Here is a 27,523-nt window from a genome sequence, read left to right on the forward strand (position 1 = left end):
CTTATCTGGATTTGCATGTGAATCTCCTCATTCTGATGATGAGTCAATTAACTCCAACTATAAGCTATTCAAAAATCAGAATGGTGAAGTAATTGGTAGATATGTTGGCACTAACTGCAGGAACGGCTCCCCTATGAAGAAAATATGGGTTCCCAAAAGATGCCTTGAAAATCTTCAGGTGAATGTCATCATGACGCCACCTGTGAAGAATAGGAACCCCAGATCAAATTCTTCATATGGACCAAATTCCTCATATGGATCAAAGTCCTCATATGAACATCATCGTGCTAACCCGTCTGTTTCGCATGGAAGATCTAAGGATTATGGATATGTGCATTATTCTTCAAATCATTATGTCCATAAGTCCTCGAAGAATTTCTCTGCATACTCTTATGCTTACTCTAACCCCTCTTATGTGAAACGAAATGGACTGGCCTCTATGCCATCCTTCTCGTATGGAGCTCGCAGAATGATGAACTCTTTGCCACCCCTTCAGATATGGGTGGTGAAGAAAAAGAACTAATCTCTTCTGCAGGGTCAGGTCTCCAGACGCACGTAATCGTCTGAAGAATTTGCTGGAGACCTGAGCATGCCTGATAGGATGCAGGCTAATCAGGAAGAAATGAACTTTCATTTCTCACATCCTCATATTGCTTTATCAGTTCTTTTACTTGATGAAATTGATCTGATGAATTGATTTCATATTCTTCACTGATGAAGTATATGAGTTTGTAAGCTGCACTAATTCATCTGCAGGATGATCAACCCAAAGCCACTGAGTGGGTCCTCGATAGTGGATGTACAAACCACATGACTGGTGAAAAGAATCTATTGATGGATGCTCCATTATCTCCGTCACATCTGAAGCATATCATCTTTGCTGACAAAGACAAAAGTCAGGTATTGGGTCTAGGTAAGGTTGCGATCACAAAGGATCAACACATGGACAAAGTCATGCTTGTTGAGTCCTTAGGATACAACCTTATGTCTGTCTCAATGCTTTGTGATCTTGATATGGTTGTTGTCTTTGGCAAGTACCGTTGTGTTGTGGTTATGGAAGCTGACAATTCCAAAGTCTTCGAAGGCTTTAGGAGAGGAGACCTGTATATTGTTTATTTCTCTACAGGACCACAACCAGCCGTGTGCTTACTTGCAAAAGCTTCAGAAGGCTGGCTCTGGCATCGACGACTTGGTCATGCAGGCATGAGGAATTTGCACAAGCTTGTTAAGAAGAAGCATGTCATTGGCATTGAGAATGTAAAATTCCTCAAGGATCACCTATGCGGAGCCTGTGAAGCTGGGAAGATGACGAAGGACAAGCATCCAGCGAAGACTATCATGACCACCACTCGCCCATTTGAATTGCTTCACATGGATCTCTTTGGTCCTAATCATTATTCTGCTATTTCAAATGAAGCATCTCAATATGGCTTTGTTATTGTTCATGATTACTCTCATTACACATGGGTACACCTTGTTACTTACAAACATGAAGTGCAGGAAGTATTCAAACGATTTTCCTCGAGGGATTCAACCAACTTTGGTGTGAAGATCAAGCACATCAGAAGTGACAATGGCACCAAGTTCAAGAATTCTTGTCTCGATGACTATCTTGATGAACTTGGTATTACTCATGAGTTATTTTCTCCTTATACTCCTCAGCAGAACGGCGTCGTGGAGCGCAAGAACATGACTCTTGCTGAGATGGCTCGCACTATGCTTGATGAATACAAAACGCCTCGTCGGTTCTGGACTGAGGCAATTGATACTGCGTGCCACATCATCAACAGACACCTGAGGAAACTATCAAGTTCAAGGCTACTGAGGATGTCATTCCCACTGAAGAATCTGCTGAAGAATTCATTCCAGAACATGAAGAACGTCGAGCTAATGCACCTGAAGAAAATGCTGAAGAAAACGCTGATCAAATTCTTCAATGGCAACCAGCTCATCCTCGCATTGCAAAAGAAGTGCAAGTTGAAAAGATCATCAATGACATCAAAGCGCCAGGTCCTCTCACACGCTCAAAAGCTTCACATTTGTCTAACTTTTGTGGGCACTATGCTTTTGTCTCTATTATAGAGCCCACTAAGGTAGATGAAGCATTTCTGGAGTCTGAGTGGATTCAGGCCATGCAAGAAGAATTACATCAGTTCGAGCTCAACAATGTCTAGGAACTGGTCAAACGTCCAGATCCTTGCAAGCACAATATCATCGGCACAAAGTGGATCTACCGCAACAAGCAAGATGAAAATGGCCTTGTGGTGAGGAATACGGCACAGCTTGTAGCTCAAGGCTACACACAGGTTGAAGGAATTGATTTCGATGAAACTTCTGCACCTGTTGCTAGACTTGAGGCTATTCGCATATTACTTGCTTATGCTAACCATCATGATATCACTTTATATCAAATGGATGTGAAAAGTGCATTCCTCAATGGTAAGCTTGAGGTAGAAGTATATGTTGCTCAACCCCCAGGTTTTAAAGATCCAAAGAATCCTGACAAAGTCTTTAGACTCAACAAGGCCCTCTATGGCCTCAAGCAGGCCCCACGGGCTTGGTATGATACCTTGAAGGAACTCCTCATGAAGAAAGGCTTCAAACTTGGTTCACTCGACCCTACTCTTTTCACTAAATCTTATGATGGTGAATTGTTTGTGTGCCAAATATATGTTGATGATATTATCTTTGGCTGTACTGACCAACGTTATAGTGATGAATTTGCCTATATAATGAGTGAAGAATATCAAATGTCTAGGATGGGAGAGTTGAAATTCTTCTTAGGTCTTCAAATTCGTCAACAACACAATGGCATATTCATATCTCAGGAGAAATACCTCAAGGATGTACTGAGGAAATTCGGCATGCAAGATTGCAAAGGTGTCAAAATTCCTATGCCCACAAATGGCCATCTGTGCACTGATGAAAATGGTATTGACTTCAATCATAAGGTATACCGCTCCATGATAGGTTCCTTATTGTACTTATGTGCATCTAGGCCAGATATAATGCTTAGTGTTTGCATGTGTGCCCGATTTCAAGCTACACCGAAGGAATCACACCATAAGGCTGTGAAGCATATTCTTCGATATCTAGCTCACACACCAACACTTGGATTATGGTACCCCAAGGGCTCGGCTTTTGATCTTGTTGGATATTCTGATTCTGACTATGCTGGTGATCATGTGGATCGCAAGTCAACATCTGGTACATGTCATTTCCTCGGACGATCTTTGGTCTGTTGGTCCTCGAAGAAACAGAACTGCGTATCACTATCTACTGCTGAAGCTGAGTACATTGCCGCTGGTTCTTGCTGTGCCCAATTGCTATGGATGAAGTAAACTCCCAAGGACTACGGCGTCAACATGAAGAATGTGCCTCTCTTCTGGACAATGAGAGTGCCATCAAGATTGCTCACAACCCAGTTCAGCACTCGAAGACAAAGCACATCCAGATTCGTCATCATTTTCTTCGTGATAATGTGTTGAAAGGCGACATTTCTATTGAGCATGTGAAGACTGAAGAACAGCTAGCTGATATCTTCACAAAGCCCTTGGATGAGAAGAGATTTAGCAAGTTGCGGTGTGAGCTAAATATCCTAGAATCTTTGAATGTTCTTTAAAAAGGACACTCATCCTAACACCTATGCAAAATTGATGACTTAGATGTGCAACACATGAAGAAACGTTTTTCTTCAATCAATGAAGAATGACACTCTTAGTGTGAAGAAATTAATGAATAATTTGATTCCCAGAACCCTACGATAATTGTACGCGGTGTCTGAAATCATCATTCTTATACGGTGGGTCACGCCACCACCAAAAGTTGAAATTCCTCAAATTATTCATATTCTTCAACTTTGCATAGTCTTCACTGGTTCCGTCGTTTTTCTTCATTGGATATATATATATATATGAGTTTATGTCCTCTACAGCATTCACTTATTGCTATTTCTTCAAGTTGGTTTTCTGCTAAGTGAATGTGATCGGACCCTTCCCCTCTATGCTATACTCAACCCAATCTGTTCACAAATTCTTCATGTGCGTTCTATTTGAAACTCGTTCAAAATCTTCACTGTGTCCTTGTCAGCTGAAGAAATTGCAAACGGAACTTTAAAACCTATCTTATCTAAATTTTCGGCTTTGCCGCTCAAACCATTCCGCATCCCACGATACACTTATCCACTCACCCACGATCTAACACGATCTCCACCTCTCACTACGTGGGTGACACATGTCATGCGAATGAGAAGGGTCAGGGGCACGTTCGTCCAATTTCTTCGGGCGAGCAGTTTTTCACCGTGGCTATAAATACCCCTCCTTCCCTTCCTCACTTTTTTTACTCCGCTCGACCTCTCTCTCCAGCTCGAGCTTCTCAAACCCTAGCGCCGCCGCTACTTCATCGCCGCCGGTGAGGAAGAGCTTCACTGCCTCGACCTCATCGCCGACGTACTCGCGCCGACCGCGGAAATCTTCACTCCGCCGCCACCGTAGTCGTCTTCCTCCGCCAAGTTAGGGCGTGGAAGATCTGCACAGACGAACTTCACATCTCCTCGCTCCAGTTCACTGCCTCGACTTCGTCGCCGACGTACTCGCGCCGACCGCGGAAATCTTCACTCCGCCGCCGCCGTAGTCGTCTTCCTCCGCCAAGTTAGGGCGTGGAAGATCTGCACAGACGAACTTCACATCTCCTCACTCCAGTTCGTCGTGTTCTTCGTTTAGGGTAATTAAAAGTTACTTTTATTGCGCTCATTGATTCGAATGATTATCAACAAAATCTTCAAATGTGTTTTTCTTCATATCTTCACACACTGAACACCTCACAAGTCATCTGTTCTTGATTCGTTTCTCTAAGCATCATTTTTCTTCAAGATTCCTCAATTGTGTGGATCTTCGATCTATACAACTCTGGAACCTAAGACAAAGAACGCTTAGTGAAAATCTTCAAGACTCATCTGGTCAAATTCCTCAAACTTGTTCTTTTTGAAAAACCTTCTGAGAACGCATATGACCTCTCCAAATTCCTCGCAATTATACTCTGTTCACAGGTACACATGTCAGCTGCTGAATCACTAGGTTCTCATCAACTTAACTCATTTGCAGCATTCCTCCAAGAAAAGTTGCATACTTCTTCAGAGAATTTGATTGTTCAAATTCCTCAACTGAAGAAAATGGTTGATGGTAAAAGGCCACAGAAGGGAGGAAAGAGGCCAGAGGTAAATACAGCGTTTGAGATCCCTGATGAAATATATGATGGGTATTGCACACCTACTGAGGAAACCAAGAATGAGCGCAAAGTGCGCATTCAGAAGATAGAGAGGAGATGGGCAAGAGAATGGAGGGAGTACAGATATGTCACTCCTAAGTATATGAAGAAATTCGCACTCAATCCTCCATGCCCAAGAGCTCCATTGGCACCTGGCCAAATCGCTGATCCCACCAGCCTCAAGCGCGGTGAGGACTATCCTGATGAATGGGCCAAGCGCCAAGCCAAGTTGGCTTAGCAAGCCAAAGAAGCAGTGAGGAAATTCAATGAAGACTTTGCTGCTGCTGCTGCCTCCGCTGAGGCCTCTGCTGTCAAGCCAAAGAAGGCTATGTCTAAGAAGCCTGCGCGCAGGCCAAGTTCCACAGCAATGCCCTCACGACCAGAATCATCAAAGCCCTCACGGCCAATTCCTCATGCTGCTCCTGTTCCTCCCAAGTCCTCAGCTCCTCCGCCAAAGCCTTCAGCTGTTCCGCCTAAATCCTCAGCACCTGTGCATCTCGCCTCGTGCCAAAGGACTGCCGGCATCTCCATTGCCTCGGGTGTCTCAGCTAGTTCCTCAGCTGCACCAAATTCCTCAGCTGGCCCCTCACCGCTGAAGACAAAGGCCAATGCTGGACGAGGTCCTTGCCCAAGTCCTCAAAAGAAGCAAGTCGCTTTCCAAGTGTCGTCTGATGAAGACGAAGCTGATGATGATGAACTTGCAGAAATCATCAGAGACAGGCAAGTCAGGGTCGCTAGAGCCAAAGGATCAGAAGTGCCACTGCTTTTGGATCCCAAGCTGATCCTCGACTACATTGATGATTGGCACAAGGACCCCAACACTCCCTTTCCTGACTTCAAGCTGACTCCTGGCCAGAGTCACATGCTCACCCACTTCATTCAAGAAGAAAAGTGGAAATTTGAGAAGGCTAGGCAGATCAAGAAAGCGCAGTACAAGAAAGAGCGCTATCTGAAGAAAAACGTTGTCTCTATGACAACTGAAGAACTTGTCACTATTCAGACTGAGATTAAGAAACTCAGTGATGACTTTGAAGCATATCGCGCTGATTGGCTTGGAGCCAAGGTTCATTTTGTGAAACTTGCGGATAACTTCACTTCCAATGTTGCAGCCCCAACGCAACAGGAAATTCCTCAGGCTGAAGCATCTGCTCAGCCTACTAAAGAAAATGCCAGCACCGCTGATGACAATCAGGCTGCTGAAGATAATGTGAGTTCCAGGGCTGATGATTGCAGTCCAGCCACTGAAGAAACTGCTAGGGCACCCACTAGTGGTGTGCCTGAAGAAACTGAAGAACTCAGGGCAACTGCATCAATTGTGCCTGAAGAAAATCAACCAGATTCCTCAGCTGCTCCTGCACCAACTTCAACTCTAATCCTTCCATCTGCATCAGATGTGAAGAAGACCAAGGCTGTAGAGCGTGCTGCAGTGAAGAAAAGGAAAGCATCAGCTACTTCAGATTCTTCAGCTCCGAAGAAAATGAAGCCTATGACAAGTTCGTTTGCAAATCCGATTGATGATGTTCCCATCTCAACCAGGCCATCAAAGGACCTTGTTCCTTTTGATGAAGAATATCTGATCCCTAGCGGATCTGATGAAGAAACTCCTTCTGCTGCTTCGTCTGAACCGTTGGATGAAGAAATTGAAGTGGATGCGATCCCTTCAACACCTATCATCTCCTCGCCTATGCCTCAGTTCACAGCTGAGGAGGCTGGCGTTGAAGAAATGGAAGATGAAAATGTGGACATTGGCTGCTCCACACCCGTAATCAGTGATGAATTCTGGGAAAGTCAGCATCCAAACTCTCCAATGTTCACCCCTCTACAGCAAATTCCTCAGTCCCCCACACAAACTGTTCACATGGGCTCTGAAGAAACTCATCCCATTGCATCTGTCCATGAGGAAATTCCAGCCACTAGCGCTGAAGAAACTGCTGCTGCTGAACAACCAACGACGCAGACTGCCACTGAGGAGGAACCAGAAATTCCTCAGCCTGAAGAACCTGCGATTGAGATTCCTAAGGTCGTGATGCAACTCACTGACACTCCTCTGCCGAAGCCAAATGATCCTTTCTCATGCAAGCAAAAGTTCAAGGCTGATGATTTCTTCGGCGAGCACGTATTCTTCGAAGATTACAACCCATATGACTCTGCTCGCATTAGGAAGAGGCGTTTCTGGACTGCCAGTCAAGCAAATTTCTATTCCTCAGTGTTGTTCAACAAGGAGAAAATCTTCTACCATGAGCATATTCCTCACGTGGATATGGAATCTCTGCCGTGCTTCGCACCAGTCCTCAGTGTTCTTTACGATGCTGGACTGCTCAACTTTTGCTCTAACATCTGCGATTGGAATGAAGAACTGATTCTTCAATTCTATGCAATGCTGCACATCACCGGAGATGCTGAAGATGTGAATTCATGGGTGCTGGACTGGATGTCTGAAAACACTCACCACACTGCACCAGCCTCTGAATTGCTTCGTGCTCTACCACTCAGTCCTCCCCTTGAAGAAGCTCGCTGCATCTACAGTGAACCTGAGCTCACACATCATTACATGCAGGTGCTGATGAAACCTTTGAAGCCAGGTCAAGCACCAAGAACCAAATTCCTTGTGAAGGAATTGCTGTACGTGCCCAGAACTGTCTATCGTATTCTTACGAGGACAATCAGTCCCATCAAAGGCCACGACTCATCTGATGAGGAAATTATTGGCATCATGAAGAATCTGGTATTCAACATCGTTCATGGCATTCCTGTCAATTATCACGATTTCTTCATGAGGACTATGGCCAATGTTGCACTGTCTCCGTTTGAGCTGAAGCCTTATGCACCTTGGATTATGAGATTCCTCAGGACAAGGTCTTCACTCAACTACAAAGCTGATTTCCAGAATCACCTCAGCTACTTACCTCCAATTGAAGTCCTCAAGCAGACATATTCCTCAGTTGATGGAAAGGGCAAGGCACCAGCTGTAATAGATGAAGGCATTCGTCCATTGGATGGTCAGTTTCGCAAAGTTGCATCTTATTCCACCAATGATGACTCTGCCACACATGACTCTGCCAATGCACCTAAGTCCACTCCTCAAGCCACTGCTCCGCGCGTGATGACTGACCGAGAACTTCTGCTTAGTGTTCACCAGAAGGTGGATCGAAATCACAAATGGGTTAAGCGTCAGTTTGGTTCACTTCTTCACAACATGACTGCCACACACAATGCAGTGAAGAAAAACCACTACTACCTCCATCAAGTCTTCGGTCACACCTGGGCAATCCTGTCACATCTGTATGGTGAAGAAGATCTGAAGAACATGGGTCTCAAAGAAGATTTTGACTGGTCTGCACCTCCACCGAAGAAATTCAAGAAGGTCCAGGTTCCTTCTCTGGTGGCCAGCTCATTTTCTTCATCGCGCGACACTGATGAACACGAAGATTTGGACGACACTGCAGCAGGCCCTACATCAACAAACGACCCCAACAATGCTGGCGCTCCTTCATCAACCTAATTATCTTCAGGGGCGTTAGTCCTCATTTTCGATCCTTTTGGTCATTCGATGACAAAGGGGGATAAATATGAGTTACTCTTCAAGCGGGTCTACTATATGGGCGTTTTTTATTTGCTAAGTTACAACTCTCGTTCTTCTGAAACTTTATTGGATCGAGTTGTAATCTTAAACCCGATGGTGCTTTGATACTTTTGATGCACTATTCTGCATGCTTATTCCTCGTTACTATTATTGCACGCATGTTGAATTTCATCAGGCACCATATTTCATCATGCATTTCAAATTCTTCATGTTATATGTTAAATGCGTGTATGAATTACAAGATATAGGGGGAGATCTCCATGATTCAACTCTTCAAGTGTGCATTGCTTCAAAGGAAAATTCCTCACTATGCACATCTTCAGGGGGAGTTCTTCTATATCTTGCAATCAAATTCCTCAATATTAGTAGTTACACTTCATATGTTTATCCCCGTTGAAAACTTAACCTATATTGTCATCAATCACCAAAAAGGGGGAGATTGTAAGTGCATCTAGTGCCCCTTAGTGATTTTGGCGTATTGAAGACTTATAGGTTAAGGGACTAATGCGTTTGTGAGTGTACACAGGTCTATAAGTCTATGAGGAGTTTGATATTTATAGGAAAAGTCGACCCCTAAAAATGAATATCTTTGACTAAAGATTTTGGTATTTCTGAAGACTTTCATGAAGACTTTGAAAGTGAAGAAATTGGTGTGTCCGTGAAGACTTGATATTCATGCGAGGAATATGAAGCTTGAAGACTTTTGTTTTCATAGTTTTGTTTTTCTCTTTCTTGAGTCATAGGAAACACCATACTGTTAAAGGGGGTCGAGGAAATACTAAGGAAAAATTTCCATGTGATGCTCAACTCAAAATCCTACATCTACCAATCCCTTCGAGTGAAGCCATTGGAAATCTCATATAGTTCAGTCAATTTCTTCAGTGACAGAGACGAAGTTCTTCTGGTCTCTGAGGAATTTGTCCTGACAGAGGAGTTAGGAATTCGCCAGTGCGGATTGCCTACACAGTGAGGAACATGATAGCCCTGAGGATTTTGCTACTCAAAATTCCGACCGTTGCTGTGCTATGCGCCAGCTGTCCCAAAATATCTATCCACCTAACGGTCATATCATTGAAGGGCATTTATGTCTTATCATGGCGGGCTGCTCCCTAGGCTATAAATAGCCGCCCCCTACAACCACTAGCTGGTTGGCTGCTCCAAGAGAAACTGACACTTGTCACTTGAGAGCAACCCATCCTCTGAGGACTTTGAGCGAAAATCATCAAGTGAGGAAAAACCCAAAACCCAAACACCTACAAACCCCAAGTGATTGAGCATCACTGAAGAGATTGATCCTGCGTGTATCCGACGCTTGTTACCTTTGAAGACTGTGCTTCTTCCGGACGGTTAGGCGTCATGGTCTAGATCATCCAAGAGGAATTGTGGATCGCCGAGTGACCAAGTTTGTGAAGGTTTGGAAGTCGCCTGAAGACTTACCACGAGTGATTGGACGAGGTCTGTGTGACCTTAGTTCAAGGAGAATACGGTGAGGACTGGGTGTCTTGGACTAAGTGTCCTTGACTGGGTGTCTGGGACTGTGTGTCCTCGAGTTTAAATACTCAGCCGCTCCAACCAGACGTACAACTAAGAGAGCAGTTGGAACTGATCTACCAAATCATTGTCTTCACCAAGCTTACTGGTTCTATTCCCTCAACTCTTTCATTTCCTCATAACTGTGTTGTGTGTTTGTTCATATCTGTGTTTGAAGACTTTGATTGAAGACTTTCTCAATTTCCTCAGTTCAATTTCTTCAGTCTGTTTGTCTTCATCCTGAGTTATCCTGTGCTTACGCTTCCTATACTATGTGCCTGTCTTCATTTCATCATGATGACTATGCTTGTATTCTGTTATGCATACTTTTGAGTACTTATTCCGCTGCTAGTAGTTCTTCGCTAAGGAATTTCCTCACCAGCAAATTCCTTAGTGAAGAATTTCATAAAAATCGCCTATTCACCCCCCTCTAGTCGATATAACGCACTTTCATAGATAGTAACACTACTATCAGCGTTTGTCTTCCTGTTGAAGATCCATTTATTCTCAATGGCTTGCCGATCATTAGGCAAGTCCACCAAAGTCCACACTTTGTTCTCATACATGGATTCTATCTCAGATTTCATGGTCTCAAGCCATCTCTCGAAATCTGGGCTCATCATCGCTTCCTCATAGTTCGTAGGTTCATCATGGTCTAGCAACATGACTTCCAGAACAGGATTACCGTACCACTCTGGTGCGGATCGTACTCTAGTTGACCTACGAGGTTCGTTAGTAACTTGATCTGAAGTTTCATGATCATCATCATTAACTTCCTCACTAATTGGTGTAGGCATCACTGGAACTGATTTCAGTGATGAGCTACTTTCCAATTCGAGAGAAGGTACAATTACATCATCAAGTTCTACTTTCCTCCCACTCACTTCTTTCGAGAGAAACTCCTTCTATAGAAAGGATCCATTCTTAGCAACGAATATCTTGCCTTCGGATTTGTGATAGAAGGGTACCCAACAGTCTCCTTTTGGTATCCTATGAAGACAAATTTCTCCAATTTGGGTTCGAGCTTATCAGGTTTATGCTTTTTCACATAAGCATCGCAGCCCCAAACTTTAAGAAACGACAACTTAGGTTTCTTGCCAAACCATAGTTCATAGGGTGTCATCTCAACGGATTTAGATGGTGCCCTATTTAACATGAATGCATCTGTCTCTAATGCATAACCCCAAAACAATAGTGGTAAATCGGTAAGAGACATCATAGATTGCACCATATCTAATAAAGTACTATTACGACATTCGGACACACCATTACGCTATGGTGTTCCAGGTGGCGTGAGTTGCGAAACGATTCCACATTGTTTCAAATGAAGACCAAACTCATAGCTCAAATATTCGTCTCCGCGATCAGATCGTAGAAACTTTATTTTCTTGTTACGATGATTTTCCACTTCACTACGAAATTCTTTGAACTTTTCAAATGTTTCAAACTTGTGTTTCATTAAGTAGATATACTCATATCTACTCAAATCATCTGTGAAAGTCAAAAAATAACGATACCCGATGCGAGCCTTAATACTCATCGGACCGTATACATCAATATGTATTATTTCCAATAAGTCAGTGGTTCGCTCCATTGTTCCGGAGAACGGAGTCTTAGTCATCTTGCCCATGAGGCATGGTTCACAAGCATCAAATGATTCATAATCAAGTGATTCCAAAAATCCATCCGCATGGAGTTTCTTCATGCGCTTTACACCAATATGACCTAAACGGCAATGCCACAAATATGTTGCACTATCATTATCAACTTTGCATCTTTTGGCATCAATATTATGAATATGTGTATCATTACGATCGAGATTCAATAAACCATTTATATCAAGTGTATGACCATAGAAGGTTTTATTCATGTAAATAGAACACCAATTATTCTTTGACTTAATGAATAACCGTATTGCAGTAAACATGATCCAATCATATTATGCTCAACGCAAACAACAAATAACATTTATTTTAGGTTCAACACTAATCCTGAAGGTAAAGGGAGTGTGCGATGGTGATCTTATCAACCTTTGGAATCACTTCCAACACACATCATCACCTCGCCCTCAACTAGTCTTTGTTCATTTTATAACTCCTGTTTCGAGTTACTAATCATAGCAACTGAACCAGTATCAACTACCCAGGTGCTACTATGAATACTATTAAAGTACACATCAATAACATGTATATCATATATACTTTTGTTCACTTTGCCATCCTTCTTATCTGCCCAGTATTTGGGGCAGTTCCGCTTCTAGTGACCATTTCCTTTGCAGTAGAAGCACTCAATTTCTTCATGGGAGTGACAACTTGTTTGCCATTCTTCTTGAAGTTCCCTTTCTTTCCCATGCCCTTTTACTTGAAACTAGTGGTCTTGTCAACCGTCAACATTTGATGCTTTTCTTGATTTCTACCTTCGTTGATTTCAGTATCACGAAGAGCTCGGGAATCATTTTCTTCATCCCTTGCACATTATAGTTAATCACGAAGTTCCAGTAACTTGGCGATAGTGACTAGAGAACTCTGTCAATCACTATCTTATCTGGAAGATTAACTCCCACTTGATTCGAGCGATTGTAGTACTCAGACATTCTGAGCACATGCTCACTGGTTGAGCTATTATCCTCCATCTTTAGGCAAAAATACTTGTCAGAGGTCTCATACCTCTCGACTCGGGCATGAGTCTGAAATACCAATTTCAACTCTTGGAACATCTCATATGCTCCGTGACGTTCAAAACGTTTTTGAAGTCCCGGTTCTAAGCCGTAAAGCATGGCACACTAAACTATCAGGTAGTCACCATACCAAGCTTGCCGAACGTTCATAATGTCTGCATCTGCTCCTGCAATAGGTCCGTCACTGCTACCTCTTGAGCATGCGTTGGTTTTCCCTTGAAGAGGAAAGGGTGATGCAGCAAAGTAGCGTAAGTATTTCCCTCGGTTTTTGAGAACCAAGGTATCAATCCAGTAGGAGACTACTGATACGTCTCCAACGTATCTATAATTTTTATTGCTCCATGCTATATTATCTACTGTTTTGGACATTATTGGGCTTTATTATACACTTTTATATTATTTTTGGGACTAACCTATTAACCAGAGGCCCAGCCCAGAATTGCTGTTTTTTTGCCTATTTTAGGGTTTCAAAGAAAAGGATTATCAAAAGGAGTCCAAACGGAATGAAACCATCGGGAACGTGATTTTTGGAATGAACAAAAGATCCAGGAGACTTGGACCCTACGTCAAGCAACCAACAGGGAGGCCACGAGGTAGGGGGGCGCGCCTACCCCTCCAGGCACGCCCTCCACCCTCGTGGGCCCCCAGTTGCTCCACCGACGTACTTCTTCCTCCTATATATACCTAGGTACCCCCAAACGATCAAATACGGAGCCAAAACCCTAATTCCACCGCCGTAACTTTCTGTATCCACGAGATCCCATCTTGGGGCCTGTTCCGGAGCTTCGCCGGAGGGGGCATCGATCGTGGAGGGCTTCTACATCAACACCATAGCCTCTCCGACGAAGTGTGAGTAGTTTACCTCAGACCTACGGGTCCATAGTTATTAGCTAGATGGCTTCTTCTCTCTTTTTGGATCTCAATACAAAGTTCTCCCCCTCTCTTGTGGAGATCTATTCGATGTAATCTTCTTTTGCGGTGTGTTTGTTGAGACCAATGAATTGTGGGTTTATGATCAAGTTTATCTATGAACAATATTTGAATCTTCTCTGAATTCTTTTATGTATGATTGGTTATCTTTGCAAGTCTCTTCGAATTATCAGTTTGGTTTGGCCTACTAGATTGATCTTTCTTGCAATGGGAGAAGTGCTTAGCTTTGGGTTGAATCTTGCGGTATCCTTTCCCAGTGACAGTAGGGGCAGCAAGGCACGTATTGTATTGTTTCCATCGAGGATAACAAGATGGGGGTTTTTATCATATTGCATGAATTTATCCCTCTACATCATGTCATCTTGCTTAAAACGTTACTCTATTCTCTTGAACTTAATACTCTAGATGCATGCTGGATAGCGGTCGATGTGTGGAGTAATAGTAGTAGATGCAGGCAGGAGTCGGTCTACTTGTCTTGGACGTGATTCCTATATACATGATCATAACTAGATATTCTCATAACTATGCTCAATTCTGTCAATTGCTCAACAGTAATTTGTTCACCCACCGTAAAATACTTATGCTCTTGAGAGAATCCACTAGTGAAACCTACGGCCCCCGGGTCTATCTTCTATCATATTAATCTTCTAATACTTAGTTATTTTCATTGCCTTTTATTTTACTTTGCATCTTTATCATAAAAATACCAAAAATATTATCTTATCATATCTATCAGATCTCACTCTCATAAGTGACCGTGTAGGGATTGACAACCCCTTATCGCGTTGGTTGCGAGGATTTATTTGTTTTGTGCAGGTGCGAGGGACTCGCGCGTAGCCTCCTACTGGATTGATACCTTGGTTCTCAAAAACTGAGGGAAATACTTACGCTACTTTGCTGCATCACCCTTTCCTCTTCAAGGGAAAACCAACACAGTGCTCAAGAGGTAGCAACTACACGCAAATCGCCTAGTACCTGCACAAACAATCAAGAACATTGCAACCAACACGGTAAAGGGGTTGTCAATCCCTTCATGACCACTTGCAAAAGTGAGATCTAATAAATATAATAAGATAAATATTTTTGATATTTTTGTTATATAGATTGGAAAGTAAAGATTGCAAAATAAACGGCGACAGAAATTGGCAAGTTGACGGGAAACTAATATGATGTAAAATAGACCCGGGGGCATATGTTTCACCAGTGGCTTCTCTCAAGATAGCATATATTACGGTGGGTGAACAAATTACTGTCGAGCAATTGATAGAAAAGCGCATAGTTATGAGAATATCTAGGCATGATCATAAACATAGGCATCACGTTCGTATCAAGTAGACCGAAACGATTCTGCATCTACTACTATTACTCCACACATCGACCGCTATCCAGCATGCATCTAGAGTATTAAGTTCATAAGAACAGAGTAACGCATTAGGCAAGATGACATGATGTAGAGGGATAAACTCAAGCCATATGATATAAACCCCATCTTTGTATCCTCGATGGCAACAATACAATACGTGTCGGTTCCCTTTCTGTCACTGGGATCGAGCACCACAAGATCGAACCCAAAGCTAAGCACTTCTCCCATGGCAAGAAAGATCAATCTAGTAGGCCAAACTAAACCGAAAATTCGAAGAGACTTGCAAAGATATCAAATCATGCATATAAGAATTCAGAGAAGAATCAAATATTGTTCATAGATAATCTTGATCATAAACCCACAATTCATCGGATCTCGGCAAACACACCGCAAAAAGTATTACATCGAATAGATCTCCAAGAACATCAAGGAGAACTTTGTATTGAGAACCAAAGAGAGAGAAGAAGCCATCTAGCTAATAACTATGGACCCGAAGGTCTGTGGTAAACTACTCACACATGATCAGAGAGGCTATGGTGTTGATGTAGAAGCCCTCCGTGATCGAATCCCCCTCCGGCAAGTCGCCATAAAAGGTCTCTAGATGGGATCTCACGGGTACAGAAGGTTGCGGCGGTGGAAAAGTGGTTTCGTGTCTCCCCTGGATGTTTTTAGGGTATTAGAGTATATATAGGCGAAAGAAGTGGGTCGGTGGAGCTTCGTGGGGCCCACGAGGGTGGGGGCGCGCCTCCCTACCTCGTGGTCGCCTCGTTGCTTCCTTGACCTCCACTCCAAGTCTCCTGGATTGCGTTTGTTCCAAAAAAAGATCCTTACGAAGGTTTTGTTTCGTTTGGATTCTGTTTGATATTCCTTTTCTGCGGAACACTGAAATAGGCAAAAAACTGCAATTTGCACTGGGCCTTCGGTTATAGGTTAGTCCCCAGAAATAATATAAAAGTGCATATTAAAGCCCATTAAGCATCCAAAATAGATAATATAATAGCATGGAACAACAAAAAATTATAGATACGTTGGAGACGTATCAGTCACCTAGCGGTGCATCAAGGACATAATTCTTCTATGCAGTAATGAGGATAATCCTCAAATCACAGAGCTAGTCCGCATCATTGCTACTAACATCTTTCAACATAGTTTTCTCTATGAACATATCATAAATAAAATGGGGAAGCTATATGCGAGCAATTGATCTACAAATAGATATGCAAATACTATAAGGACTAAGTTCATGATAAATTTAAGTTCAATTAATCATATTACTTAAGAACTCCCACTTAGATAGACATCTCTCTAATCATCTAAGTGATCACGTGATCCATATCAATTAAACCATGTCCGATCATCACATGAGATGGAGTAGTTTTCAATGGTGAACATCACTATGTTGATCATATCTACTATATGATTCACGCTCGACCTTTCGGTCTCAGTGTTCCGAGGCTATATCTGCATATGCTAGGCTCGTCAAGTTTAACCCGAGTATTCTACGTGTGCAAAACTGGCTTGCATCCGTTATATGTGAACGTAGATCTTATCACACCCGATCATCACCTGGTGTCTCGGCACGATGAACTGTAGCAACGGTGTATACTCAGGGAGAACACTTGTACCTTGAAATTTAGTGAGAGATCATCTTATAATGCTAGCGCCGTACTAAGCAAAATAAGATGCATAAAGGATAAACATCACATGCAATCCATATAAGTGATATGATATGGCCATCATCATCTTGTGCCTTTGATCTCCATCTCCAAAGCACCGTCATGATCACCATTGTCACCGGCTTGACACCTTGATCTCCATCGTAGCATCGTTGTCGTCTTGCCAACTATTGCTTCCACGACTATCGCTACCGCTTAGTGATAAAGTAAAGCAATTACATGGCGATTGCATTTCATACAATAAAGCGACAACCATATGGCTCCTCCAGTTGCCGATAACTGTTCAAAACATGATCATGTCATACAACAATTTATATATCATCACGTCTTGACCATATCACATCACATCAAGCCCTAGAAAAACAAGTTAGACGTCCTCTACTTTGTTGTTGCAAGTTTTATGTGGCTGCTACAGGCTGCTAGCAAGAACCGTTCTTACCTATGCATCAAAACCACAACGATTTTTCGTCAAGTGTGTTGTTTTAACCTTCAACAAGGACCGGGCGTAGTCAAACTCGATTCAACTAAAGCTGGAGAAACAGACACCCACTACACTACTAGATTTTCCATTATAGCCGAGGGTCCAATCACTGTCGGATATCTAACTTCACCGTTGGATACTCTAATGACCGACGGGTCACTGTCAGCCATCTCCCGTCGGCCTTCCTTCGTCGGCCATTACACTTATAGCCGACAGTACCGTCAGATAAAATTGTTTCCTACGGTAATAGGCCGACGGTGAACCGTTAGACATAATTTGGTCATCAGAAGTTGGACGACGCTTATAGCCGACGGTTCCCCGTAGGATATTGATTTTCCTGCGGTTATTGCTTCCCGTCAATTTTCTTAATAGTCGACGGTATATTTGACTATCAAGGTTATTTGTAATCGAGAGGTGTGGCAAACCGTCAGTTAGTATGATTACCCAGGGTCCATAGAACCCTTCGGGGATTCTTTTAGTTGAGAGGTTGCCAGCACCATCAATTGATAAATTCACCAACGTTTTGAAGTTCCCGTGGATATATTGCTTACCCAAGATGTTTGTTGCACCATAGGAAATATGTCACCCTTACAAATTGCTTGCATTGAGGGTTGTTGTATACCAAGAAATTGTGATTCATGATGATAGTATTTCAAAATATTGGCGTTTCAAATACATCTCATAATCACACAACTACAAATGACCAAAGAAAATATATTATATTCAGCATAACATCAAAAAGTATAACATGTCTAATGAGTTGAATCAATATTACAATGACCATAGTGATGCATCTAAGAAGTGTCCAATGCAAAACAAAATGGTAACTAAGATATAATGGTCCAAGCATTTCGCATAAGCTAATTGTCGATGAACTTCATAACTTTACTTTGTTGCATGACTCGAAGATCATCAGACTCATCACCATTATCGTCGTACTGATCATAAGGTTCCTCACCATATATATAATCTCCCATATTGCCATAGATACCATCGTCATTATTAGTATCACAAGCATTATCACAACTCGATTTATCTCCAATATTACTTCCCAATACCTAAGAAGTTATAAGAGAGATGAACAATGATATAATGGGCTGGAATTTAATTGAGCTAGAGGGAACAAACTTACTTGTTCAGGAATCATCACATTCATATAGAAATCACATCTTAGTAAGAATTATTAGTGTCACACCAATATTTCAATCCTTTTTCAACCATACATCTTGCGAATAGAAACTGAAAAGTCAACATGAACAAGAAAAATAAAACGACTGTATTGTTTTGCACACAATTGATGTGTTTCCCCCTTCTATCTCCCCCCCCCCGGACCTACACACACATGTCTCGGTATGCACCAGCCCAACAAACATAACACACGCACAAGATCCAAGAATATCTTCTAGGGAACAAGTAGTACGAAGCTAAGCTAGTACTATTCCCTTGTTTGTACGTAGTTGTTTTGCCAGCATAGTTCTGTGACTCGTACATATTTGACATCCTAGCTAGCAAGGATTTGACATTCAGAATCAATCAGACTAGATTATCTTGGGTTGAACCTTAGATTGCAGATAAGTACTAGTATTATTACTGGCGAGTAATTGGTACGATGGAACCAAAGAGGTGGTACGTACAACTACCAGAATTTGGCGATCTCACTGGTGGACGGGATCTGCTTGGACAATTTTTGAAACGAGCGATCTGCTCAGACAATGATTCGTAGAAAAATCCAGATGAATGGCAACATATGTACTCCAGCATGTATGAATTAAAAAAAAGGAGATGGATGGGATTTCATTATGGTGATACGGTACCTCTTCGGAAGGATCAAACTTCTGGCTAGGTGGGGAGAAGACCTTGCCTCGGGCGGCTGTTCGCTAGAGAACTGATCAGCGCAGAACATCAGCCCACGGCGCCGGTCGCTCATTAGCACGCCCCGCCGCTCGGCCATCAGCCCTGGACCCCAGCCCCCGCTAGCCCATCAGCCCGTGCCGCCGCCGCTCGCCGTTTGCCGCCACCACCACCACTCCCACAACACCATGCGCAGCCACTCGCCGTTTCCCGCCACCACCGCTCGCCGTACTTTGCTGCACGAAGAAAATAAAAATAAGAGATTAAGGCAAGGTGAGAGAGGAAGTCCAGGGGAGACAGATAAAGGAGGCACTGACCTAGCACCGTAACTTGCCGAGTGCTGTCGGCCGCTGCCAGAACGGCTGAGAGACGGGATCTGGGCGGAGAACGGCTCAAGGCTCCCCGGCCATAGGTGATGTGGAATGGATGAGGCTAAGCTGGGCGGTGGCGTGGTTCACGACGGCCCAGGGAGTGGTTAGAGGAAGTTGAGATCGTGGCTTCGTGCTGCGTGAGCTATTTCAATGTTTTTTTTCTTTTCGCGCGCGTGTCTTTTTTTAAAAAAAAATCTTCGCGTGTGTGGATTGAAACTTTCACCCGGGCATCTTGACAACACTTAAAAATGCGACGTAAAAAAAAATACTTAAAAATGTATACCTGAGAAAAGACACACTTACGAATACACATTGAAATACATCTATTTTACTAATTATTCATTGGGGCTGCCAAAATACATCCAACTCAATAATAGGTGGATGGGGCTGCCAAAGTGCATTTTTTTTTAAAAAAAAGGATGACCCCGGCCTCTGCATCGGGTGATGCACACATCTATTTTACTAATTGCTCATTGAAATCTTACAAAGTAATACATCAATAAGTCTGAAGCCACTTTGCTGGCAACATCCGTCGATACTCCTATCAACTTGATAAAGGTGCACATCGTCAGGGTCGCATGCCCAGACATCACACCAAAACCCAACATCTAAAATCGAAGGAGTAAACCAAGCCTCCCAACATCAAGTCGGGGACACAAACTGGTCAAGCGGACTCTCAGTGGGCACCGCTTACACACGCTCAAGAGACTGCCACCACCGGCTTCCACCGATCCATCTTTAGAACAGGTACTGACACATTGACCTTGCCAGGCTTGTCGTGAATGCTGCCACGACGCCAGACAACGCCACCTCCTTACGCTCGTCCAGCCTGACACAACCTCCACTGAGAGCCTTCTGCGCCACGCCGCCGAGACTCCACACCATCGATGCATCACCTATAACGCCACTCCATCGCAGAAACGTTCCACTCATCCCTCGAGCCGCTGCATACCTCCAAGAATGACGATCAAAAGGGGATAACGACACAAGAGCGCTGCCATCATCCGATCAACTGATCAAGGATTTCCACCGGAGGTAGCGGGAGAAGTTGGGAACTTCACCACGATAATGCCTTCAAGAAGGAAACGGAGTCAATAAGTCGCCATCCCCTGCTTCGGCCACTGGCCGAAGACAAGATCTTCACCCAGATCCGCCCCAAGAGACTCCAACTGACAAGTGCGCATCTGCCAGACCACCTTCAAAGCCCCAAATCTAGCGGCCCAGATCCAGCGACCACCCACCGCGAAGTCCTGATGCTCTAGCCAGTGCACCACCACTAGAGCTTGGAGGGAGGGCTGCCACCCCACCGCGCCATGCCGGATGAGCCATTTAGGAAGGATCCCAAACACATTCTTCACCATCTCTGAACCGAGCAGGAACCATAGTCAAAGCCATCAGACTGCCGAAGCAACTCCTCCTTGGACATGGGCATCTCAGTGATGTGCAACTGAGGACGATTTGGGCCTCACCGGCCGCGCCCCGGGATCCAGACCACACATGGCTGCCGCCACCAACCACGCCCAAGTCGCACTGCCCTCCTCCAGTCGTTGGTCCCAAGAGATGACCTACTCTTGTAGGCCTAGACATAAAAGACTGTCTGCCTCGAAAAATGTCAAAACACATAATTAGTCGGCCTAAAAAATACCACATATGTTGGTCTTCGCCATCTGTAAAATTGGTGTAGAAATACACATTCTACGCATTAATCAATGGTTTAACTCGACAACCATTACATCCACTAGCCATGCATGTGTTAGAATCTAATAAACTTCTTCACAATTCAATGACGTGGGAAAAAGCGTCGATCGATCAATATGTTTATTCCCATTGTCCACTGAAACATATCGCCAACAGTGAACGTTCACCATCGGTTATTGGTATTGCCCCTCACGTATCTTGTCAAATATCCGAGAGTATCGCATGTCCCGTCGGCCATCTTCACTCATGGCCGAGAGTTGTTTTTGTACCGTTGGTTTTTACACTTCACCGTCGGGTATTAAATTAGATAACTGTCGGTAGAGCCAAACCCGTTAGGTATTTGTAAGACCCATCGGGCATTACATTGGATAGCCGAGGGTTGGAATTTCACCGTCAGGTATTTTTACTCTACCGTCGGTTATAGCTAGCTATAACTATGAGTAGAGGATAACCGTCGGTCATTAATGCTACCGTCGGTTATTATTAAAATAGTCGACGGCCCCTCGGCTATTAAATTTCACCGTCGGAAATCTGGGGATTTCTAGTAGTGCTAGCCACATGTGTGCGAAGCACGACGATAGAACCTGTCTCATGAAGGCGGTCATGTAATGTCGGTTTGGGCCGCTTCATCCAACAATACCGCCGAATCAAAGTATGAGATGCTGGTAAGTAGTATGACTATTTTGCCCACAACTCTTTGTGTTCTACTCATGCATATAACATCTACGAGTAGACCTGGCTCAGATGCCCCTGTCGGGGAACGCAGTATTTCAAAAAAATTCCTACGATCACGCAAGATCTATCTAGGAGATGCATATCAATGAGAGGGGATAGTGTGTCTACGTACCCTTGTAGACCAAAAGCGGAAGCGTTTAGTAACGCGGTTGATGTAGTCGAACGTCTTGGCGATCCAACCAATCCAAGTACTGAACGTACGGCACCTCCGCGATCTGCACACGTTCAGCTCGGTGACGTCCCTTGAATTCTTGATCTAGTTGAGGTCGAGGGAGAGTTTCGTTAGCACGACAGCGTGGTGATGGTGATGATGAAGTTCACCGGCGTAGGGCTTCTCCTAAGCACTACGATGATATGACCGAGGTGTTTAACTATGGAGGGGGGCACCGCATACGGCTAAGAGAAACTTTGGTGTGTCTTTGGGGTGCCTGTCGGTGTCAAAACTGGCAGATCTCGGGTAGGGGGTCCCGAACTGTGCGTCTAGGATCGATGGTAACAGGAGACGGGGGACACAATGTTTACCAGGTTCGGGCCCTCTCTATGGAGGTAAAACCCTACGTCCTGCTCGATTGATATTGATGAATATCAGTGTTACAAGAGTGGATCTACCACGAGATCGTAATGGCTAAACCCTAGAAGTCTAGCCTATATGGGTATGGTAATGAGTATATGTGGTGTCCTTTTCGGACTATCCCCTTCGGTTTATATAGACACCGAGGGGATCTAGGGTTTACATGGAGTCGGTTACATGAGAAGGAATCTTCGGTCGCCAAGCTTGCCTTCCACGCCAAGTAGAGTCCAATCCGGACATGGTGCAGTCTTCGGCCTTCATGTCTTCATAGCCCATCAGTCTGGCCCATAGATAACAGGCCGGACGCCCGAGGACCCCTTAGTCCAGGACTCCCTCAATAGCCCCTGAACCTGGCTTCAATGACGAGGAGTCCGGTGCGCAGATTTTGTCTTCGGCCTTGCAAGGCGGGTTCCCTCCTTTTGAATTCCAGAATTGTCTTCGGACGAAGTAAGTATATCCGGACCTGTGTATATAATGGCAGAGAATATAATACCCCACGAGCCCAACTTGTTGGTAACTGTTCATGACATCATATCATGCCTGCCCGGTTGCTATTTCCAACCGTCGGTTAGCAAGCCGCCCCACGTCTCGGGGTGCGATTTTACTGGCACGTCTTGTCAAGGCAGAGATCATGTCCCTTTATTTACGGGATTTTCATTAACGCAGGCGTGGGTAACCCAACCGTCCCCTGGGTACAACTCCTTGGTAATAGGTAAGCTTAGAGACCCTGGGGGAGACGCCCAATACTTGGGGCCTTTATATAGAGACCCAGTCTCGTTTTCTTTCCTTGCGCTTGCTTCTTCCTCAACCCCAGCCACCCCAAGTTCCAACCCTCGGGCTCCAATCGCCACCAACCCTAGTCATGTTCGGATCCAGCCATCAGGGCCGGTGGGTGGCTTCTTCTGTCACAGAGGAGGATATTGCGAAGCTCCGCATAGCGAGGTATCTGACCTCAGAAACCTTTCATCAGCTTCCGGCACAAGGGCAAGTTATACCGACCCCCAGATCTAGCGAGAGGGTAGTATTTGTATCCCACTTCCTTCACGGGCTAGGGTTCGCGCTTAACCCCTTTTTCCGGGGGCTCATGTTCTACTATGGGTTAGATTTTCGCGATCTGGCCCCGGACTCTTTTCTCCTCATCTCGACATTTATCGTCACGTGTGAGGCCTTACTTCGGACTCCTCCACACTTCGGTTTGTGGCTCAAGACCTTTGATGTGAGGACGCAGGTGGCAGAGAAGGAGCAGACCAAGTAAGGCAGCATCACAATAGGCAAGCTGGCCGACGCGGTTTGGCCCGAAGGATCTTTCGCCAAATCTTCCGACTTATGGCAGCAGGGGTGGTTTTATATCAACGAGCCGCGGGGCCCCAAGTGGGCGGCCACACCTGCGTTCTGACCTGGCCCTCCAACTCAGCTCGCTTCGTGGGTCAATAAGGGATTGGACTGGGGATCCATCGATGAAGTGCAGACTCTGCAAAGTCGCATCCGAAGCCTTACCGAGAAGGGCATCGAACTTGTGAACGTTGTCCAAGTAATGCTGGTCCGCCGGATCCTGCCATGTCAGCGGCGGCCTCTTCGTATGTGGGAGTTTAACCCGGAAGGGCGGCGGACCCTACATCACTTCTTTGGCACTACACATGAAGGAATGTGGAAATTGTATTTTGGGGAATGAGGGCAATGGCCGGACACTACCGAAGATGTGGGCCTTGACTGCAATCGTCAAACTACTTCGGTAAGTAGTCGAGCACCTTTCATTCGAGCATCTTTTAATGAGATATTGAACAACCCATCCCTGTTCAGGACTGGATAAAGAAAGCGGTGCTAATCTGGTGTCCGGCGCGTCTTCCCGAAGACCCTGCGACTACCCTGCTGACGAGAATGCTGATTCTGGCACCGTACCAAGTGGTTGCGTTCGGGGAAACCGAAATCCTTTTGCCCAAGGGCAAGGGTGCAGAGGGAGTCCTCCATGGCAAGAAAAGGGCTGCTTCCCAAGATCAGGAGGGGAAGCCTTCCAAGAGAGTAAAAAAGCCATCGTCGAGCGGCTTGGGCTGGGCGAGTGAGGTTGCCGTAGAGCTTGATGACGAGGATGAACCTCGAGGCAAACCGTAAGTGAAGCTGGGGTACTTTGAACGTATCTCATTCTTTTCCCACTAGTGAAGTGATCGTATGTTCATCCACGCAGGTTAACGCCTCGTGTTTCTCAATCGTCCTCCTCCTCGGGAGATCTTCTTCTGGAGATGATGGAGAGTGACACGCCTCCTCCGGCCTCATCGCCCAACAGAGGAGATGATATCGAGGTATCGTCCCGAAGGGCGCTCGAAGGTGGTGCCTCCGTCACTCGAGGTTCCGGGATCGATACTGGCGTCCCCGAACCGTCTATTTTACAGCCGGAGACGGTTCTGGAGGCAAGCAAGCGGGTTCCTTCACTGGAATGTCGTAATCCGGCGGTGGTTTCCAAAGACCCAGGAGCGCCGGAAATACTGACAGACATGCTACGATGAGCGTCCATTTCAGAAGAGCACCGTTAATTGACGGTTATTGTGGTCGAAAGGGTTCTATCCGTGAAGAGTGGATTGAACGAGGCCTTCACGAGCCTTCTAAGAGGTTTTGAGGTTTGTGATGTAGCTTTGTCAATTGAATTTCATTGACAGAATGCACCTGTTGTATATGCAGTAGCCCCCGAGACTCGGATTGTCTTCCGAAGGGAGCGATCGGAGGATCAAAGAGATATGCTCAGGTATTAACCTTGGTTTAATTTGAAATACAGGCTGCTTCCCCTCCTGTGGCTGCCCGGAATACGGAAGTGGCCGAACTGCAGCGAAAGCTGGATATTGTGGAGGATGATGTTGCATTGATCAACAGGCGTCTTGACGAATCGCAAGGTATGTATTTCGAGCATTCTTTACACCAGTGTGCTTGACGCGGGAAAGAGCTTTATATGAAATGTGCATGAAATGCAGATGGTGCTGCCACCGTGGAGGCTCTTCGGGCGGAGCTAATCTGGGCCAAGGAGCAGGCCCAGTTTAGTGATGCTGCTTCTAAAGGAGCATCGGTTAAACTGAAGGCCGAACAAGTTGCGCGATGCCAGGGCGAGGAGAAGATATCCACGATGACACTCACTTTGGAGAATGCTACTGGCCGCTGCGAATTTCTTTAGAAGGAGAATAAAGCCTTAACGGCTGAACTGGACAAGGCCCGACAGGAGGCGAGAGAAGCGCGATCAGAGTCCAGAGCACTCCGTGAGGAGGTTCGGCAGGCGAAAGAGATATTGGCTGGAAATCCTTTTCTGCTACAGACTAAGTTCGGTGACCCGGACTATGCTCAGCTGAACCAAGTGTGGAGTTCTTTGGACGAGTATTTGGACTTGCCGAAGAGTTCTTCCAATGCAGCGCGGTATTACCAAGGGCAAGCTGGATATGCAACGGAGAAGCTTTTTTGGTCACAGTTTGGTGTGTTAAAGCATCCGCTGCTGCTCAATGAACAGATGTCCCAATGGGCCAAACTTCATAGGGTATCTGGCGCTACCATGAAGGATGTTATAGTCCGGCTATGGCCGACCGAGCCTGCGCCGAATAGCTATTTTGGTTTGGTGCAGAAGCTTGTCGATGTAGTGCTGCGCATCGATGCTATGAAGCGATCGGCGTGCATTGAAGGTGCACAGATGTCCCTTGCCCGAGTCAAGACATTCTAGGGGAAGATGAAGGCCATCGATGTCACGACGAAGGGTCTGCCCAAAGGTGAGGACCATCCGCAACCAGAGCATTATTTTGAAGACGTCCTGGAGGCCACCCGCTTGATTGAGGGCCAATGCTCGAAGAACATAATGTTCGAGTGAAGTGTATGATGATTGTAAAAGACAACTTTATAGTTAATCTATTTATGTTTTCTCAAAAAGCTTGAATTCCTCCTGTGCGGTCGTTTTAATATAATCTGAAAGTTTTCCAGTCGTCGGCTTCAGCCCCCTCGTAGGAAGTACGGGGGTGTTCGGAAAAGCATTTAATCACTCTTTATCCAACGTCTTGGTCCATGAAGGAGGTGATAATGCGGCGAACCAGGCAATTGGACTATAAGGCGTTAACACTTTCACTTAACCATAGGAGTTTTATGGTGGGGCTACGACATAGCCCCTGATGTGTATGCGGCGTGTGGTGCCTTACATATCTGATCTGAAAAAGATCCCTTGTATTACACGGAGAATCGCTAGAGATTCCAATAAGTCGTCAAGTGGTTGACCAGCTCTCGCCGCATCATGACAGTCAGTTTTCGGCTTTCTCTACTGAGGTGCTCATCCGGTCTAGGCTAGGGCACAATCGCAGTAGTTCTCCCTTTACTACCCTAGCCGATAGAGCGGAACGTAGGGTAGCCAACACAGGAGCCGGGCAACCAACTATTGACCCAAGACAATGATTCGGAGCTGATGCGTATAAGGCAAAACTTGCGACGCCGAAGTACGCTATAGAGTTGTTCGGACTTTTACTGGCAACTCATTCGTTCCCATGCCGAGCCCCTGGCAGGGTGTGCCATGGTGCATCTGCAAAGCAGCCGTTGAGGCCGTACTTTATTGTTGAAAGGGTATGAGAGTTTGGCTCGGGTGAGGCTTACTGAGAATGGAGCGATGTGTCAATGATAAACTTATGTATATATATATAAAGAGAAACCACAGACCCGGCTATTTGACATGCTCGTGGTCGGGATCAGAGGAAAAGGGGCATAGTACAGGCTCGGAATAAAGAGTGCAGTCTACAAAAGGTAATTTTGGACCTCCTGTCGCACGTCTGCGTAGCCCATCCTT

General features: G+C 44.9%; 1 long non-coding RNA gene and 1 pseudogene across 2 annotated transcripts; both read right to left on the reverse strand.

Moving 5' to 3' along the window:
* The window catches only part of LOC125506761, a 31,632-nt pseudogene extending 13,957 nt beyond the window's left edge, over window positions 1-17,675 (reverse strand).
* A 530-nt stretch (window positions 17,676-18,205) lies between these two features.
* LOC125555617 lies at window positions 18,206-19,836 on the reverse strand. Of its 2 annotated transcripts, none has more exons than XR_007304774.1 (3): window positions 19,674-19,836; window positions 19,320-19,592; window positions 18,206-18,563 (listed from the first exon to the last, which is right to left on the reverse strand). It is a non-coding gene; the product is annotated as an uncharacterized LOC125555617 (long non-coding RNA). The 2 variants fall into 2 exon arrangements; XR_007304775.1 differs by having other exon boundaries at window positions 19,140-19,592.
* Between the last annotated feature and the right edge of the window lie 7,687 nt (window positions 19,837-27,523).

This window comes from Triticum urartu, chromosome 5, assembly GCF_003073215.2.
Source record: "Triticum urartu cultivar G1812 chromosome 5, Tu2.1, whole genome shotgun sequence".
In the NCBI taxonomy this organism is placed as follows: Eukaryota; Viridiplantae; Streptophyta; class Magnoliopsida; order Poales; family Poaceae; genus Triticum; species Triticum urartu.